At 39.7% G+C, this 16,648-nt stretch overlaps 1 protein-coding gene across 1 annotated transcript in view; it reads right to left on the reverse strand.

Moving 5' to 3' along the window:
• The window catches only part of TMEM163 (transmembrane protein 163), a 249,137-nt gene that overhangs the window by 142,667 nt on the left and 89,822 nt on the right, over window positions 1–16,648 (reverse strand). The gene's annotated exons all lie outside the window — the stretch shown is intronic.

Raw genomic sequence — 16,648 nt, forward strand, 5'->3', positions numbered from 1 at the left:
TTAAATGCCCTACATATTCCAGACATTTAAAATCATAGGAATAACTTCAAGCAGTGAAGAAAGGAAGAGATCACTGAATCCCTTCTCTAGAATACAACTCTATAGCTAGATAAGACTGTCAAAAAACATTGACTTCCAGTCAAGATGGTAGCGTAGGTAAACACAGTCTCGCCTCCTACCACAACCACATCAAAATTACAACTAAACTATAGAACAACCACCATTCAGAACCCCCTGACATCGAGCTGAATGAAAGTCCTACAACTACGAAATTAAAGCAGCCACAATGAGACTGGTAGGAGAGGCGGAGGCACAGAGGTGCTGGTGGAGGCTGTTGTCCCTTCTGTGAGCCCTTCCCCCACGGGGCAGGCAGACCGCTGCCATAACTGAGACTCCAGCAACCTGGCTCACACTGTTGGCCCCACCATGGTGATTCCCTGAGGCCCTGCCCAACCCAACTTGAGGGCCCACCCAAGCTGTTTCCAATGGCTTTACCATAGGATTGGCCTGTCTTGGATCCTGCTTCAGAGTTTTTTAAAATCTCTCAAACAAGCAGCATCTGGTGTGAGGGAGCCCCATACCTCTTGTTAAGTGGCCCCAGGCCTGGCACTAGAAGCAGCCAGCCTTGGTTCACAACCTGGCTTTTCCTGGACACCTCCAAGCCCAGCACAAGAAGCAGCCATCTGCAGATCACTTTGTAGTTTATGCTGGATGGCTCTGGACAGAACACAGGCAGTGGCTGACCTTGCCCCAGAGCCAGCACACCCAGGGGACAGCTTCAGACCACATCAAAACACTACCACCCAACCACCTCCACAAGTGACACACTCAATGAGTGGACTCAGTGGGTACCAGAGCCCTGCTGAAGTAAGTCTTGCTCTGTGTGGTGGGCCCCTACACAACTGATCGTCCAAGGGAGTCAGAAGCCAGTGGGCAGTGGGCATAACCAGTCCTTGCAGCTGATCAGCCTGAATAAACCCCTCCCACTGAGGTGCCAACAGCAATCAAGACTCAATTACAGCAGAAGGGTGTACAGTCCACACTAGGGGTGCACCTTGAGGGCCCAACTGGGGTGATCAGGGAAGCTGTGCCACTGGATTGTACAGGACACCTACAATAGTAGGCCACCCTCTGAAGCCTAGGAGACATAGCAACTCTGCCTAATACATAGAAACAATCACAGGGAAACAGCCAAAATGAGGAGTCAAAGAAACATGTCTCAAATGAAAGAAAAGAAACAAAACTCCAGGAAAAGAATTAAACAAAATGGAGATAAGCAATCAATCATATGCAGAGTTCAGAAAACAGGTTATAAGGTTGCTCAAGGAATGTGGTGAGACATTCAATGGACTTGGTAAGACCTTCCAGAAACTTAAGGAGACCTCTGAGGAACTTAGTGAGAACATCAACAATATAAAAAAGGATCATTCAGAAATGAAGGATGCACTAACTGAAATAAAGAGTAATGTACAGTGAATCAATAGTAGAGTAGGTAAGCCATCGATTTGGAATATAAGGAAGCAGAAAACACCCAACCAGAACAGCAAAAAGAAAAAGGAATAAAAAATATGAGGATAGTGTAAGGAGCTTCTGGGACAATTTCAAGCGTGCCAACATTCCCATCATAGGGGTGCCTGAAGGAGGAAAGAGAGAGCAAGAAATTGAAAAACTATTTGAAACAATAATGACAGAAAACTTTCCTAACTTGGTGAAGAAAACAGACATACAAGTCCAGGAAGCAGAGAGTCCCAAACAAGATGAACCCAAAGAGGTCCACACCAAGACACATCATCATCAAAATGCCAAAGGTTAAATACAAAGAGAGAATCTTAAAAGCAGTGATAGAAAAGCAGTTTGTTACCTACAAAGGAGCTCCCATAAGACTGTCAGCAGATTTCTCAAAAGAAACTTTGCAGGCCAGAAAGAAGTGGCAAGAGATATTCAAAGTGATGAAAAGCAATGACATACAACCAAGATTACTCTATCCTGCAAAGCTATCATTTCGAATCGATGGACATATCAAGAGTCTCCCAGACAAGAAAAAGCTAAAGGAATTCATCACCACCAAACCAGTACTATATGAAATGTTGAAGTGTCTTCTTCAAGGTGAAGAAGAATAAAAATATGAACAATAATATAGCAATTAATACATATCTATCAACAATTGAATCTACAAACAAAAAAAGCAAGCAGAACAGGAACAGACTCATAGATACAGAGAACTTTTTGTTGCTTGCCAGATATATAGGGGCTAGAGGGATGGGTGAAAAAGAGGAAGGAATTAAGAAGTACAAATTGGCCCTGGCCAGTTTGGCTCAGCAGTTAGAGCATCGGCCTGTGGTCCAGAGAGACCCAAGTTCAGTTCCCACTAAGGGCACGTACCTCAGTTGCAGTTTGTTCCCGGCCCTGGTTGGTCGTCCAGGTGGCAGCCACTCGATATGTCCCTTTCACATTGATGTTTCTCTCTCTCTCTCTCTCTCCCTCCCACTCTACCTGACCAAAAAATGGAAAAATGTCCTTGGGTGAGGATAAAAAAAAAAAAAGAAGTACAAATTGGCTGTTAGACTGATGAACCCCAAAGGGAAAGGGGGAGGAATGGCAGGATGAGATAAACCAAAGAACTTCTATGCATATATGCATAATCAATGGACACCAACAATAGTGTGGGGAACGCAGGAGAGGGAGAATTGGGGAGGAGGGGGTCAATGGGGAAAAAAGGGAGAAACATCTATAATGCATTCAACAATAAAAATGTGTTTAAAAAAAAATAAGACAGTCAAAAAACAATAATTTCAAGTCCCCAGAAACCAACCAAAGGCATACAATAAATTGAGATGCATATGTTCACAAAACACTGCTTTACTTTGAGTGAGTACAGCAGATGTCTGCGACATTCTTGCCTGGAGCTGCCACTGTCTCCCAGTAGAGCTCGATGGACGGGATAGTTATACAGTGGCAGGGCTAGCTGTGAGAACTGGTAGCATCACTCAGAAGGGGCTGCCTTGACTTGCACCAGAGAGTGAAAAACCTATGTCTATTGGATAATGGGAAAAGCCCACCTCTCCCAGCCTGTGGTTGCAGTCCTGGGCGGGGTTATGCTGCACACTGAAGGACTAGCCAGAAATTTAGCAAGATCCTGGACATGAGTTAGCCATAGACTTAATATGCATTTCCCTCATCCTGGGTTATCTGGAAACTGCAAACATGCACAGCGAAAATCTAAAGGGCCCGGTGGAAAAAAAAAAACCCACCAGGATATATGTAAAAACTCTCTGTGAGGGACTTTCAGAATCTGTGGAGTAAGAATCTATGTTAAAAAGAGCCTTGAAAACCAACAGCCTTGAAGCCATAAATGGGGCCAGCCAAAGTATTGCCTTGTTGTGACCACTGTCTCATTGTCCTCATGTCCTCAGCACCAAGCAGAGTTCTGGTTACAAAATGGGTATCTAATGTATTTTTATATATACTATCAATGACCAGTATGAAAATGATGTTAAGAAAACAACCCCATGCCCTGGCCAATTTGGTTCAGCAGTTAGAGCACTGGCCTGCGGACCAAAGAGTCGCAGGTTCGATTCAGGTCAAGGGTACGTACCTCAGTTGTGGTTTGTCCCTGGCCCTGGTTGGGATTGTGCGGGAGGCAACCAGTCGATGTGTCTCTCTCACATTGATGTTTCTTTCTCTCTCCTTCTTTCTCCCTCCCTCCCACTCTATCTGAAGATAAATAGAAAAATATCCTTGGGTGAGGATTTTTAAAAAAGGAAATAGTCCCATCACAATATCTTAAAAAGAATAAAATAGGAAAAAAATTAACAAAAGAAGTGCAAGGCACTAGAAACTATAAACATTACTGAAAGTAAAAATCGAGATAAAAGGAGAGATGTCCATGTTGATGTCCAGTAATATTAAAATGGCAGTTCTCTAAAAATTGATCAATAGATTGAACATAAACACTATCAAAATCCAAGCTTGTTTTTTAAAAGGAAATTGACCTCACAGACACACATGTGTACACACTCTCAGACACCCATGACTCCTGGGCACAAGCACCCTTTGGCAGCAGGCATCCGCTCCAGGTGGTAGCCAAGTTCAGTCCCCGCCCTCAGGGGCTGCCCACTGAGAGCGCCCTGCCCCTGGCCGGAGGAGAGCGATGCAGGGGCCCGAATGGCACCTGGAACAGTAAAGTGGATTTACAGTCACTTTCAGCAAGAACTGGCTGAGATGCCCCAAGTCCCAGCACTGGTAGCATCTGGCAGGACTGAGCACCAGAGGACGACATCCAAACTTGCGCCTCAACTAGGAGGAACAAAGTGACTTTATTCAACTGTCTCCTTTTTGAGTTCCATAACTTCTGGATCTATCAAGGTTCAGGCCCGAGAGAGGCCTTGTACACACAGCTGCTGAGGCTCGGTAGCCTCTAAGTGGGAGCTCCTGCCTAGATTGGAGCTTGGGGATCTGTACCCCCCAGCCCATGCCCTGAGCCCTCCCAACAACCCACTGGATGACCCCACCTAAGAGGGACTCCATCCCCCAGACAGGAAAATAGTCTGGGAATGCACCCACCATCTTCCCTGAAGTCTGAATATTTGCTGACCCACCTTAGGCCCCCAACCCACTAAAAACAATGGTCTGGGAGCTCAGCATGGCCTCTCCTGTGGGCAGCCAAGCCCAGTGGAGGCAGCCACAACTATGGATTGCTTGAAGCTTTGAACAGGGCACTGAGAGCCAAACTTGGACAGCTTCTGCCGTTGGCTAGCACAAATGACATCCACATACAAAACAGTTAGCCTCAGACAACATAACAGCATGATCCAAAGGGAAATCTTAGCAAGCACTAAAATCTGCTGAGACAAACTTCACTTGGTTGTTTTTCTTTTTTTTCATTATTTTCTTTCTGTTGCTTTGGTATTATTATTATTGTTATTATTTTTCTCTTTACTCTCATTTCTTTCATAGCTCTTATTTACCTCTTTCCTTTTCTTACTCTGTTTTGTTTTTCTTTATTTTGCTTTTCACCTTTTAATAATTATTTTTCTTTTTTCTTTTCTTTTTGACCAATTTTTGTTTTTCTACTCTTTATCCTTAATTTTTCTCTCCCTTCTTTCCTTTCAGAATGTTTTTTCTTCCTCTTTTCACTTCTAATATTCTTTTTTATTTTTTGTACTTTTTTATTGTTCTTGTTCTCTTTTCTTTTTTCTAATTTTCTTTTCTTTTGTAGTTGTTTTTGCTGTTGTTGTTGGGTTCTTTTGTATGTTTTAGTTTGTTTCATGTTCTGTTTTGTTTTGTCCTGTCAGCACCAGTACAACAGCTTGTACAACATGGTCAGGGTTGAGGCTCACAGCCAGATTGTGAGGAGATCCCACCCATGAACAGGACAATAACAGTCAAGACCCACTTGTAACAGGAGAGCCCAAATAACCCACAGAAGGGTCACCACTGTAGCATCCAGCTCAGGAGTTCAAGGAGACCACACCATTGGGTACCATAGGACATTTACTACAAAAGGCCACCCCACAAAGACTGGGAGTCATAGCAGGTATATGTAATACATAGAAACAAACACAAAGTGACAGCTAAAATAGGAAGACAAAGAATCAACCTCCAAATGAAAGAAAAGCAGGAATCTACAGAAAAAGATGGAGATAAGCAATTTATCAGATATATTGTTCAGAGTACTGATTATAACAATGCTCAAGGAACTTAGTGAGAACTACAAGGACTGTAGTGAAAACTACTTTGGCATGAAAAAGGACATAAGAACCATAAATAAGAACCAGTCAGGAACAAAGAATACTATATCTGACATCAAGAAAAAACAGGAAGGAATTAAAAGCAGGCTTGATGAAGCAGAGGACTGAATCAGTGATTTAGAAGATAAGGTAGAAAAAAGCACTCAATTAGAGCACAAAAAGAAAAAAACATCTGAAAGGCAAGAGAAGAGTTTATGGGAACTTTGGGACAATATGAAATGGAACAACATCCACGTCACAGGGGTACCAGAGGGATAAGAAAGTGAGCAAGGGATAGAGAACCTGTTTGAAGAAATAATGACAGAAAACTTCCCTAACCTGGTAAAGAAAAGGCTATACAAGTTCAGGAAGCACAGAGAGTCCCAATTAAGATGAACACAAAGAGACTCACACAAGACACATCATAATTAAAATGGCAAATGTTAAGGGCAGCAAGAGAGAGAGTCGGTTACCTTCAAGAGTGCTCTATAAGGCTATTAGCTGATTTCTCAACAGAAACACTAAAGAATGGAATGGCATGAAATATTCAAAATACTGAAAAGCAAGGATCTAAAACCAAGAGTAGTCTATCCAGGAAGGCTATTATTTAAAGTTAAAGGTGAAATAAAGAGCTTCTCAGACCAAAAAGAAAAAAAAAAAAAAGGCTAAAGGAGCATATTACTACAAAATAAGCATCGCAAAAAATGTTAAAGGGACTGTTTTAAGAAGAAGAAATAGACACACATAAGTATAAAGAATAAAAATGGCGATAAATAAGTACCGGTCAATAATAACTTTAAATGTAAATGGATTAAATACTCCAATCAAAAAGACACAGGGTAGCTGAATGGATAAGAAAACATGACTCATATATATGCTGTCTACAAGAGACACATATTAGAACAAATGACTCACACAGGATGAAAATGAAGGGATGGAAACAATTTTTCCAAACAAATGGAAATGAAAAAAAAGCAGAGGTAGCAATACTTATATCTGACAAAATAGACCTCAAAACAAAGACCATAGCAAGAGACAAAGAAGGTCACTGTATAATACTAAAAGGAAAATTCCAATGAAAGGATATAACCCTGGTAAAAATATATGCACTCAATATAGAAGTACCTAAATATATTTTAAAACTCCTGGAAGATTTTAAGGGAGAGATAGACAGCAAAACAGTCATAGTAGGTGACTTTAACACCCCACTGATCACTAGATAGATCTCCCAGAAAATAAAAAATCAATAAGGAAACAGCAATCTTAAATCACACACTAGCTCAGATGGATTTAATTGGTATTTATTTATTTATTTTACCAATTTTTATTAATTTATTTTTGTTACAGATGTTTCTCACTTTCCCCCCCAGACACTCTCCTCCCCATCCTGCCCCTCCACCCACTTAGGATTGTTGTTTGTGTCCATTGGTTATGCATACATGCATATAAGTTCTTTGGATTTAATTGGTATTTAAAGAACATTTCATCCCAAAGCTGCAGAATTCACATGTTTCTCAAGTGCATGTGGAATATTCTCAAAGATAGACAACATTTAAAAACAAGTCTTTACAAGTTCATGAAGATTGAGATCATATCAACATTTTCTCAGATCACAATAGCATGAAACTATAAATCAACTACATAAAAAAACCTCAAAACATTCAAACACATGGAGGCTAAATAGTATGTTATTAAACAATGAATGACTTACCAATGAGATCAAGAAATAAATAAAAAAAAGTTCCTGGAAACACATGAAAATGAATACACAACAACACAAAATCTAAGGGACACAGCAAAAGCAGTCCTAAGAAGGAAGTTCATAGCATTACAGCCTTCCTTAGAACACAAGAAAAAGCTCATATAAACAATCTAACCCTATATCTAAAATAATTACCAAGCAAATAACAAGAAATGCCCAGAGGAAGTAGAAGGAAGAAAATAATAAAGATCAGAGTGGAAATAAATTATATAGAGACTTATAAAAAATACAAAAGATCAATGAAACCAGGAGCTGGTTCTTTGAAAAGATAAACAAGATTGGTCAGCCTTTAGTCAGACTCATCAAGAAACAAAAAGAGAGGAGCCAAATAAATAAAATCAGAAATGAAAAAGGTGAAGTAAATTGACACCACAGAAATACAAAGGACTGTAAGAAAATGCTATGAACATCTATATGCCAACAAACTGGGCAATCAGGGTGAAATGGAGAAATTCCTGAAAACATACAATCTTTCAAAACTCCATCAGGAGGAATAAGAAAACCTGAATAGGTATATAACAACTAATGAAACTGAAGCAGTAACCCAAAAACAAAACAACTCCCAACAAACAAAAGTCCTGGACAGGATGGATTCACAGGTGAGTTTTACCAAACATTCAAAGAAGAACAAATACCTATTCTCCTCAAATTATTCAAAAAAATTCTAGAAGAGGGAAGACTTCCAAGCTCTTTTTACAAGGCCAACATTATCCTAATTCCAAAACCAGAAAAGAACTACAAAGTCACCTGGCTGGTATGGCTCACTGGTTGAGTGTCGACCCATGGACCAAGAGGTCGCTGGTTCGATTCCCAGTCAGGGCACATGCCCTGGTGTGGGCCTGATCCCCAGTGGGGGGCATGCATGAGATGGCCAATCGATGTTCTCTCTCATCAATGTTTCTATCTTTCTCTCCTTCTCCCTTCTTCTCTCTCTCTAAAATCAATAAAGAAAAAATATTTTTAAAAAGACACTACAAAAATGAATTACAGGCCAATATTCCTGATGAATATAGATGCTAAAATCCTGAATAAAATATTAGCAAATTGGATGCAGCAATACATTAAAAATATCATACACCAGTACCAAGTGGAATTTATGAAGGGGATACATGGGTGGTACAATATTCACAAATCAATAAATGTGATATATCACATAAACTAAATGAAGGATAAAAATCACATGATCATATCAACAGATACAGAAAAGGCATTCAACAAAATCTAGCACCCATTTTCCATAAAAATTCTCAGCAAAGAAGGAACATACTTCCACATGATAAAGTCCATATATGACAAACCTACAGCCAACATCATACTCAACAGGCATAAACTAAAAGTGTTTCCCTTAAGCACAGGAACAAGACAGGATTGTCTACTTTCACTACTCTTATTCAACATAGTATAGGAAGACCTAGCCACAGCAATCTACAAGAAGGAAAAAATAAAAGGCATCTAAATTGGAAAAGAGCAGGTAAAACTGTCATTCGCAGATGGCATGATATTGTACATAGAAAACTGGCCAGGGAACTACTGGATTTAAGAAATTAATTAGGCCCTGGCCAGTTTGGCTCAGTGATTAAAGTGTCGGCCTGCGGTCCAGAGAGACCTAGGTTTGGTTCCCGCTAAGGGCACATACCTCGGTTGCAGTTTGTCCCCGGCCCTGGTTGGGGCATGTGGGTGGCAACCACTTGATGTGTCCCTTTCACGTCGATGTTTCTCTCTCTCTCTCTCTCTCTCTCTCTCTCTCTCTCTCTCTCTCTCCCTTCCTCCCACTCTATCTGAACAAAAAATGGAAAAATGTCTTTGGATGAGGATAAAATAAAGAAAAGAAATGAATTAGGCAAAGTAGCAGGATACAAAATTAACATCCAAAAATCCATGGCATTTAAATACACCAATATGAACTCTCAGAAAGAGAAACTAAAAAACCAATCCCATTTACCATTACAACAATATAAAATAAGACAATTAGAAATAAACTTAACCAAGGAGGTAAAAGATGTGTATTCAGAAAAGTATATGACATTGGAAAAAGAAGTAGAGAAAGATTCAAACAAGTGGAAGCATATACTGTGTTCATGGATTGGAAGAATTAACATAATTAAAATTTCCATACTACCAAAAGCAATCTATAGACTCAATACAATCTCTACTAAAATATCATCAACATATTTCACAAATCTAGAATAAATATTTCAAAAATATTTTTTTTTATTTTACTTTATTTTTTTATCCTTACCTGAGGACAGTTTTCCATTTTTTGTTCAGATAGAGTGGGAGGGAGAGAGAGAGAGAGAAACATCAACGTGAAAGGGACACATCGAGTGGCTTCCATCGGCACAACCCAACCAGGGCCGGGGACAAACTGCAACCGAGGTACGCACCCTTAGAGGGAACCAAACCCGGGTCTCTATAGACTGCAGGCCGATGCTCTAACCGCTGAGCCAAACTGGCCAGGGCAATTTTATTTTTTAAAATACGTTTTATTGATTTTTTTTTTTTTTTTTAGAGAGAGAGAGGAAGGGAAAAGGAGAGAGAGATAGAAATATGAATGAAAGAGAAACATTGATTGGCTGCCTCCTGCATGCCCCCTACTCGAGATCGAGCATGCAACCTGGGCATGTACCCTGACCAGAAATCAAATTGGTGACCTCTTAATGCATGGGATGATACTTAATCCACTGAGCCATAACGGCTGGGCTCCAAAAATGTATATGGAACCAAAAAAGACCCCAAATAACTGCAGCAATCTTAAGAAAGAAGAACAAGGTTGGAGGGATCACAATACCAGAGATCAAGTTATACTACAAAGCCATTGTAATCAGAATAGCCTGGTATTGGCACAAGAACTGGCATTAGATCAATGGAAGAGAACAAAGATCCCAAAAATCAACCGATGCCTATATGGTCAATTAATATTTGACAAAGGTGGCAAGAGCATATAATGGAGTAAAGATAGTCTCTTCAATAAATGGTGTTGGGAAAATTTTACAGGTACATGCAAAAAGATGACCACCAACTTACACCATTCACAAGAATAAACTCAAAATGGATAAAAGACTTAAATGTAAGTCACAAAACCATAAAATCCTAGAAGAAAACATAGGCAGTAAAATCTCAGACATCTCATGTAGCAAAATCTTTGCCAATATATCTTCTAGGGCAAGAGAAACAAATAAACCAATAGGACTGCATGAAATTAAAAAGCTTCTGCACAGCAGAAGAAACCATCCTCAAAATAAAAAGGGAACCAACTGTATGGAAGAACATATTCACCAATGATACTTCTGATAAGGGGTTAATTTCCAAAATATATAAAGAACTCATACAACTCAACAAAAGGAAGACAAACAATCCTATTAAAAAATGGGCAAAGGACCTGAATGGACACTTTTCCAAAGAGGACATACAGATGGCCAACAGACACATGAAAAAATGCTCAACATCACTAATCATCAGAGAGATGCAAATTAAAACTATAATGAGGTACCATCTCACTCCTGTCATAACGACTACCATCAACAAATCAACCAACAACAAGTATTGGTAAGGAATCAGGGAAAAGGGAACCTTTGTTCACTGCTGATAGGAATTCAGACTGGTGCAGCCACTGTGAAAAACAGTATGGAATTTCCTCATAAGATTAAAAATGGAACTGCTGCCCTGACCGGTTGGCTCAGCAGTTCAATTCCAGGTCAAGGGCACATACCTTGGTTGCAGGTTCAATCCCCAGCCTCGATTGGGGTCTTGAGGGAGGCAACCAACCAATGTGCCTCTCTCACATTGACCTCTCTCTCTCTCTCTCTCCTTCCCACTCTATCTAATAATCAAAAGAAAATATCCTCAGTTGAGGATTTTAAAAAAATGGAACTTCCTTTTGACCCAGCAATCCTACTTTAGGTATATATCCTAAGAATCCTGAAATACCAATGAGAAAAAATATATGCACCCCTATGTTCATAACAGTGCTATTTACAATAGCTAAGATCTGGAAACAGCCCAAGTGCCCACCAGCAGATGAGTGGATAAAAAGGCTGTGGTACATTTACACAATGGGACAATACGCAGATGTAAAAAAGAAGGATATCTTACCCTTTGTGACAGCATGGATGAACCTGGAGATTATTATGCTAAGCAAAATAAACTAATTAGAGAAAGACAAATATTACACGATCCCACGTACATGTGGAAACTGATGAACAAAATAGGTTCAGAGACAGAGAAGCATGGAACAGACAGATCTCAGAGGGCAACGGGGAGGGAGAGTAATCAAAGAACTTATTTGCATAAATGAATAGCCCAAGGACACAGACAACCGTGTGGTGAAGACCTGGAGTGAAGCAGAAGCTGGGTGGAGGGGGCAAAGAGGTAAAAATGAGGGACATCTGTAATACTCTCAACAATAAAGAAAATTTAATAAATTAATTAATTAATACAAATTTTTAAAATAAAAAGAAATTGACAAACTGATTATAAAACTTAATAAAAATGAAAAGGGTCTACAAAAGTCCAAACAAATGTTAAAAGGAGCAACAAAGACTTATACTACCTAATTTCAACACTATAAAACTATAGTGATCAAAACAGTGAAATATTGGTATAAAGAAAGACAAAATCATTAATGAAATAGAATTGAGATTCAAGAAAAGAAATACACCTTACATGTATGGTGAGTTAATTTTTGACAAAGGTACCAATGCAATTCAGTGGAGTAAGAGTTGATCTTTTCAACAAATGGTGCTGGGAGAACTAAATATCCCTACACAAAAGAAGAAAGTGAACTTAAAGCCTTATCTAACACCCTATACAAAAATTAACTAAAATGGATAACAGACCTAAATGTACGAGTCAAAACTATAACACCTGTGAAAGAGAATGTAGGTGAAAATCTTCATGGCCTAGATACCAAAAGCACAATCCATACAAGAAAATTGGTAAACTGGACAGGATCAAAATTAAAATCTTCTGTTCTTCAAAAGATACCATTAAGAAAATGAAAAGACCAGCCAATACTGAGAGAAAATACTTGAAAATTATATTAAATTAATAACATATTAAAAAAATATAGATCTCAGACCATTCAATAATAAGCCAAAAAACTCAAAACAGGCAAATGATTTAAATAAATATTTTACCAAAAAATATACAAATGGCTAATAAGCCCATGAAAAGATACTCAACAATATCAGTCATGAAGAAAATGCAAATTAAAATTACTACTGCACACCCATTAGAATGGCTATAATCAAAAGACAATAAGAAATGTTGGCAGAAGACTTAGAAAAATTAGAACTTTCATACACTGCTGGTGGAAATATAAAAGGGTATAGCCAGTTTGGAAACCTGTTTGACAGTTTCCTAAAAGCTTAAACACAGCATTATCACATTATCCAGCCTTCCACTCCTAAATACATACCCAGGAGAAATGAAAATATACATCCACACAAAGCCTTGTATGAAAACAGTCATAGCCACATTATTCACAAAAGCCCCAAATTGGAAGCAGCTGGAATGTCCATTAACTGAAGAGATAAACCAAATGTGGTGTATCTGCACAATGGAATACTAGTCAAGAATATTTTTCTAAATCTATTCCCACATATATGTTTAACTATTTGTAAGGGAGCCAAGAAGACTCAATAGAAAAAAATATAGTCTTTTCAACAAAAATGGTGTTGAAAAAACTGGAAAATCACATGTAGAAAAACGAAACCAGACCCCCCCTATAACACCTCTCACAAAAATTTACTTAAAATAGAGTAAGGACTTAAACATAACAACTGATACCATAAGACTCCTAGAAGAAAACATAGGAAAGACGTTCCTTAATATTGGTCTCAGTAATGATTTTTTTGGATGTAACACCAAAAGCACAAAAGCAAAAAAAGCAAAAATCAACAAGTGGGACTGCATCGCACTAACAAGCTTTTGCACAGGAAAAGAAAAAAATCAACAGCCCTGGCCAGTTTGGCCCAGCAGTAGAGCATCGGCCCACGGACCAACGAGTCGCAGGTTCGATTCCAGTCAAGGACACATACCTCAGTTGAGGTTCGTCCCCGGCCCTGGTCAGGGTCATATGGGAGGCAACCAGTCGATATGTCTCTCTCATGTTGATGTTTCTCTCTCTCTCCCTTTCTCTCCCTCTCCCTTTCTCCCACTCTATCTGAAGATAAATGGAAAAACATCCTCAGGTGAGGATTAAAAACAATAATAATAATTTAAAATGAATAAATAAATAAAATCAACAAAATGAAAAGGCAGCCTATGAAATAAAAGAAAATATTTGAAAATAAAATATCAAATAAGAGATGAAATATCCAAAATACATAGAGAACCCATACAACTCAAAAGCAAACAAAAAATTTTGATTTAAAAAATGGGCACAGTCCAGCTGGTATGGCTCAGTGGTTGAGCATCGACCCATGCACTAAGAGGTCACCTGCTCGATTCCCACTCAGGACACATGCCCAGGTTGTGGGCCTGATCCCCAGTAGGGGGCGTGCAGGAGGCAGCCAATCCGTGTTCTCTCTCATTGATGTTCCTATCTCTCTCTCCCTCTCACTTCTTCTCTCAATAAAGGAAAAATCAATCAATCAATCAATCAATAAAAATGGGCACAGAAACATTTGCCACAGAAGACATCCAAATGGCCAACAGGCACCTGAAAACATGCTCCACGTCACTAATCATCGAGGAAATGCAAATCAAACCCACAATGAGATAACTCACATGTGCTAAAACGGGTATCATCAAGAAGACCGGAAATAAGAGGTGTAGAGGGTGTGGAGAAAAGGGAAACCACCTGCACTGTTGGTGGAAATGTAACTTGGGTCACCACTGTGTAGAACAGTATGGAGGTGCCTGCAGAACTAAAAACAGAACTACATGATCCAGCAATCCTACTTCTGGATATATAGCCAAGTAAATAAAAAGAGGCTATCAAAAAGATATCTGCACTTTCCTGTTCATTGCAGCATTATTCACAACAGACAAGGTATGGAAACAACCTGTGTCCATCAGCAGATTAATGGGTAAGGATGTAGTACGTATACATATACACACTGGATATCATTCAGCCACACAAGGAAATCCTGCCGTTTGCAACAACATAGATGGACCTGGAGGGCATGATGCTAAATGAGTAAGACAGACAGAGAAAGACAATATCACTAATATGTGGAATATAAAAAAGTCAAACTCATAAAAACAGAGAGTAGAATGGTAGTTACCAGAAGTTTGGAAGAAGGGGGACTGAGGATTTTTTTTTTAAGAATATAAACTTGGAAGCAGTAGATAAGTCAGTCCTGGAGAATTAATGCTCAGCAGAGTGAGTATAGTCAACAATATTGTCTTACAGACTTCAAAGGTGCTAAAAGACTAGATCATAGTTGTTCTCACCACAAAAAGGGCATAACTATGTGATGTGATAAAGGTGTTAGCTAATGCTATAGTGGTAATCACACTGCATCACATACATGTATCGAATCAGCATGCTGTACACCTTCACCTACACAATATTACCTGTCAATTACAGGTCAATTTTAGAAAAATAAACTACCCGTCTCTGCTACAACATGAATGAAACTCAAAAACATTATGCTAAATGAGAGAAGCAAAACACAAAGGACTACATATTTGCAGGAATGGCAAATCTAAGAAACAGAAAGCAGACCTGTGATTACTTGAGGCTGGGAGCAGGGACTAAATGCAAATGAGCATTGGAGAACTTTGGTGATGTTTACAACTGGACCGTGGTTGCCGAACTTTATAAATTTTACACCTGTTAAACTTTATGTATAAATTATTCAATAAAAACCATAGCCTGGCCCTGGCTGGTGTGGCTCAGTTGGTTGGGCATTGTTCCGTGCACCAAAAGGTCACCAGTTCAATTCCTGGTCAGGGCACATGCCCGGGTTGTGGGTTCAGTCCCCAGTCAGGGTGCATACGGGAGGCAACTGATTGATGTTTCTCTCTCACATAGATGTTTCTCTCTCTCCCTTAAAAAAAAAAAAATGAATAAAAACATATTTTAAAAAACAACCATAGCCTGCATGGTATAACAAATATGTTTGCTTTCCATCCCTGCACTGACCCTGTCGCCTCCACAGCGGGGAAGCAATGACTTCTCCTTCTCAGGGGTGGGATGCTAACTGCTGTGGAGAAACACGCCAAGAAGATCTGTGTGCTAAAGGACAGCGAAGGCTAAGTCTTGCATCACCAACTGAGTGGCATTGGAGCACTTGGCTCCAGAGTGCGAAAGACCCCGAGAGTGTGGTCTGTTATTCTGTATTGAGGCAGATGATACTGTTTGCTGTTTATCCTGCTGACATAAAAGTGATTTCCCGGCAGGAAGTATTATGAGAGGAACACTACCATGTGCGACGGGCTGGCTTGCTGAGTGGGCCACTGGCTGCCTGGGAGCCCAGGGCAGGCCTTTGGAGTACTTCATTATTGAACAAAATCTTCTTTTCTCACCACAAGAAGAAAGTAGGAAGGAAGAAGAGAGGTGGATGGAAAGCACACAAATGAGCAAGAAATGTTGTCTAACCTCTGACCCAAGCACCACCAACCTCCTGAAGATTTTCAGTGGACTGCACCAACTCATCCCTCCCACTCTGTTTTCTGTCTCTTCTGAAGATTTCTGATGTTGGTTAAAAAGAACAGAAGAAAAAATAAAGGGACAGAAACTTCATCTTCTCATATACACTGGCTTTGTGTGTGTGTGTCTCCTACTACAATACAGACCTCAGACGGATTCTGACGACAGCCGCTCCACCCAGTGGTACGCCTACTACACAGGCAGCACTCACCTCTGAGGACTGGCTTCAACTTAGTCCAGCATGTGAGACACGGAGAGGACCAGAAAGTTCACAACATCCAAACCCTCTGATTTTATTGGAAGGGATACAGGTACATGGGACCCAGAGAGGTCCAGTGAGATTTACCACAGGCCTATAGCAAGACTTCTGGATGAACTCTAAATTTAGTGCTCTTTCCATTAGTCCATGCTTCACTTTTGAAACAAATAAGGAAAAAAATCATCCAAGATCAAAAAGACAACTGACAGTAATATAACTCTTGCTAGTGAACACACAGAAACATTTCCCTCCACAGTTGGAGTTTCTTATTCAACAGCAGAACATGAAGCAAAGGACGG

This window comes from Molossus molossus, unplaced genomic scaffold (assembly GCF_014108415.1).
Source record: "Molossus molossus isolate mMolMol1 unplaced genomic scaffold, mMolMol1.p scaffold_m16_p_11, whole genome shotgun sequence".
Lineage (NCBI taxonomy): Eukaryota > Metazoa > Chordata > Mammalia > Chiroptera > Molossidae > Molossus > Molossus molossus.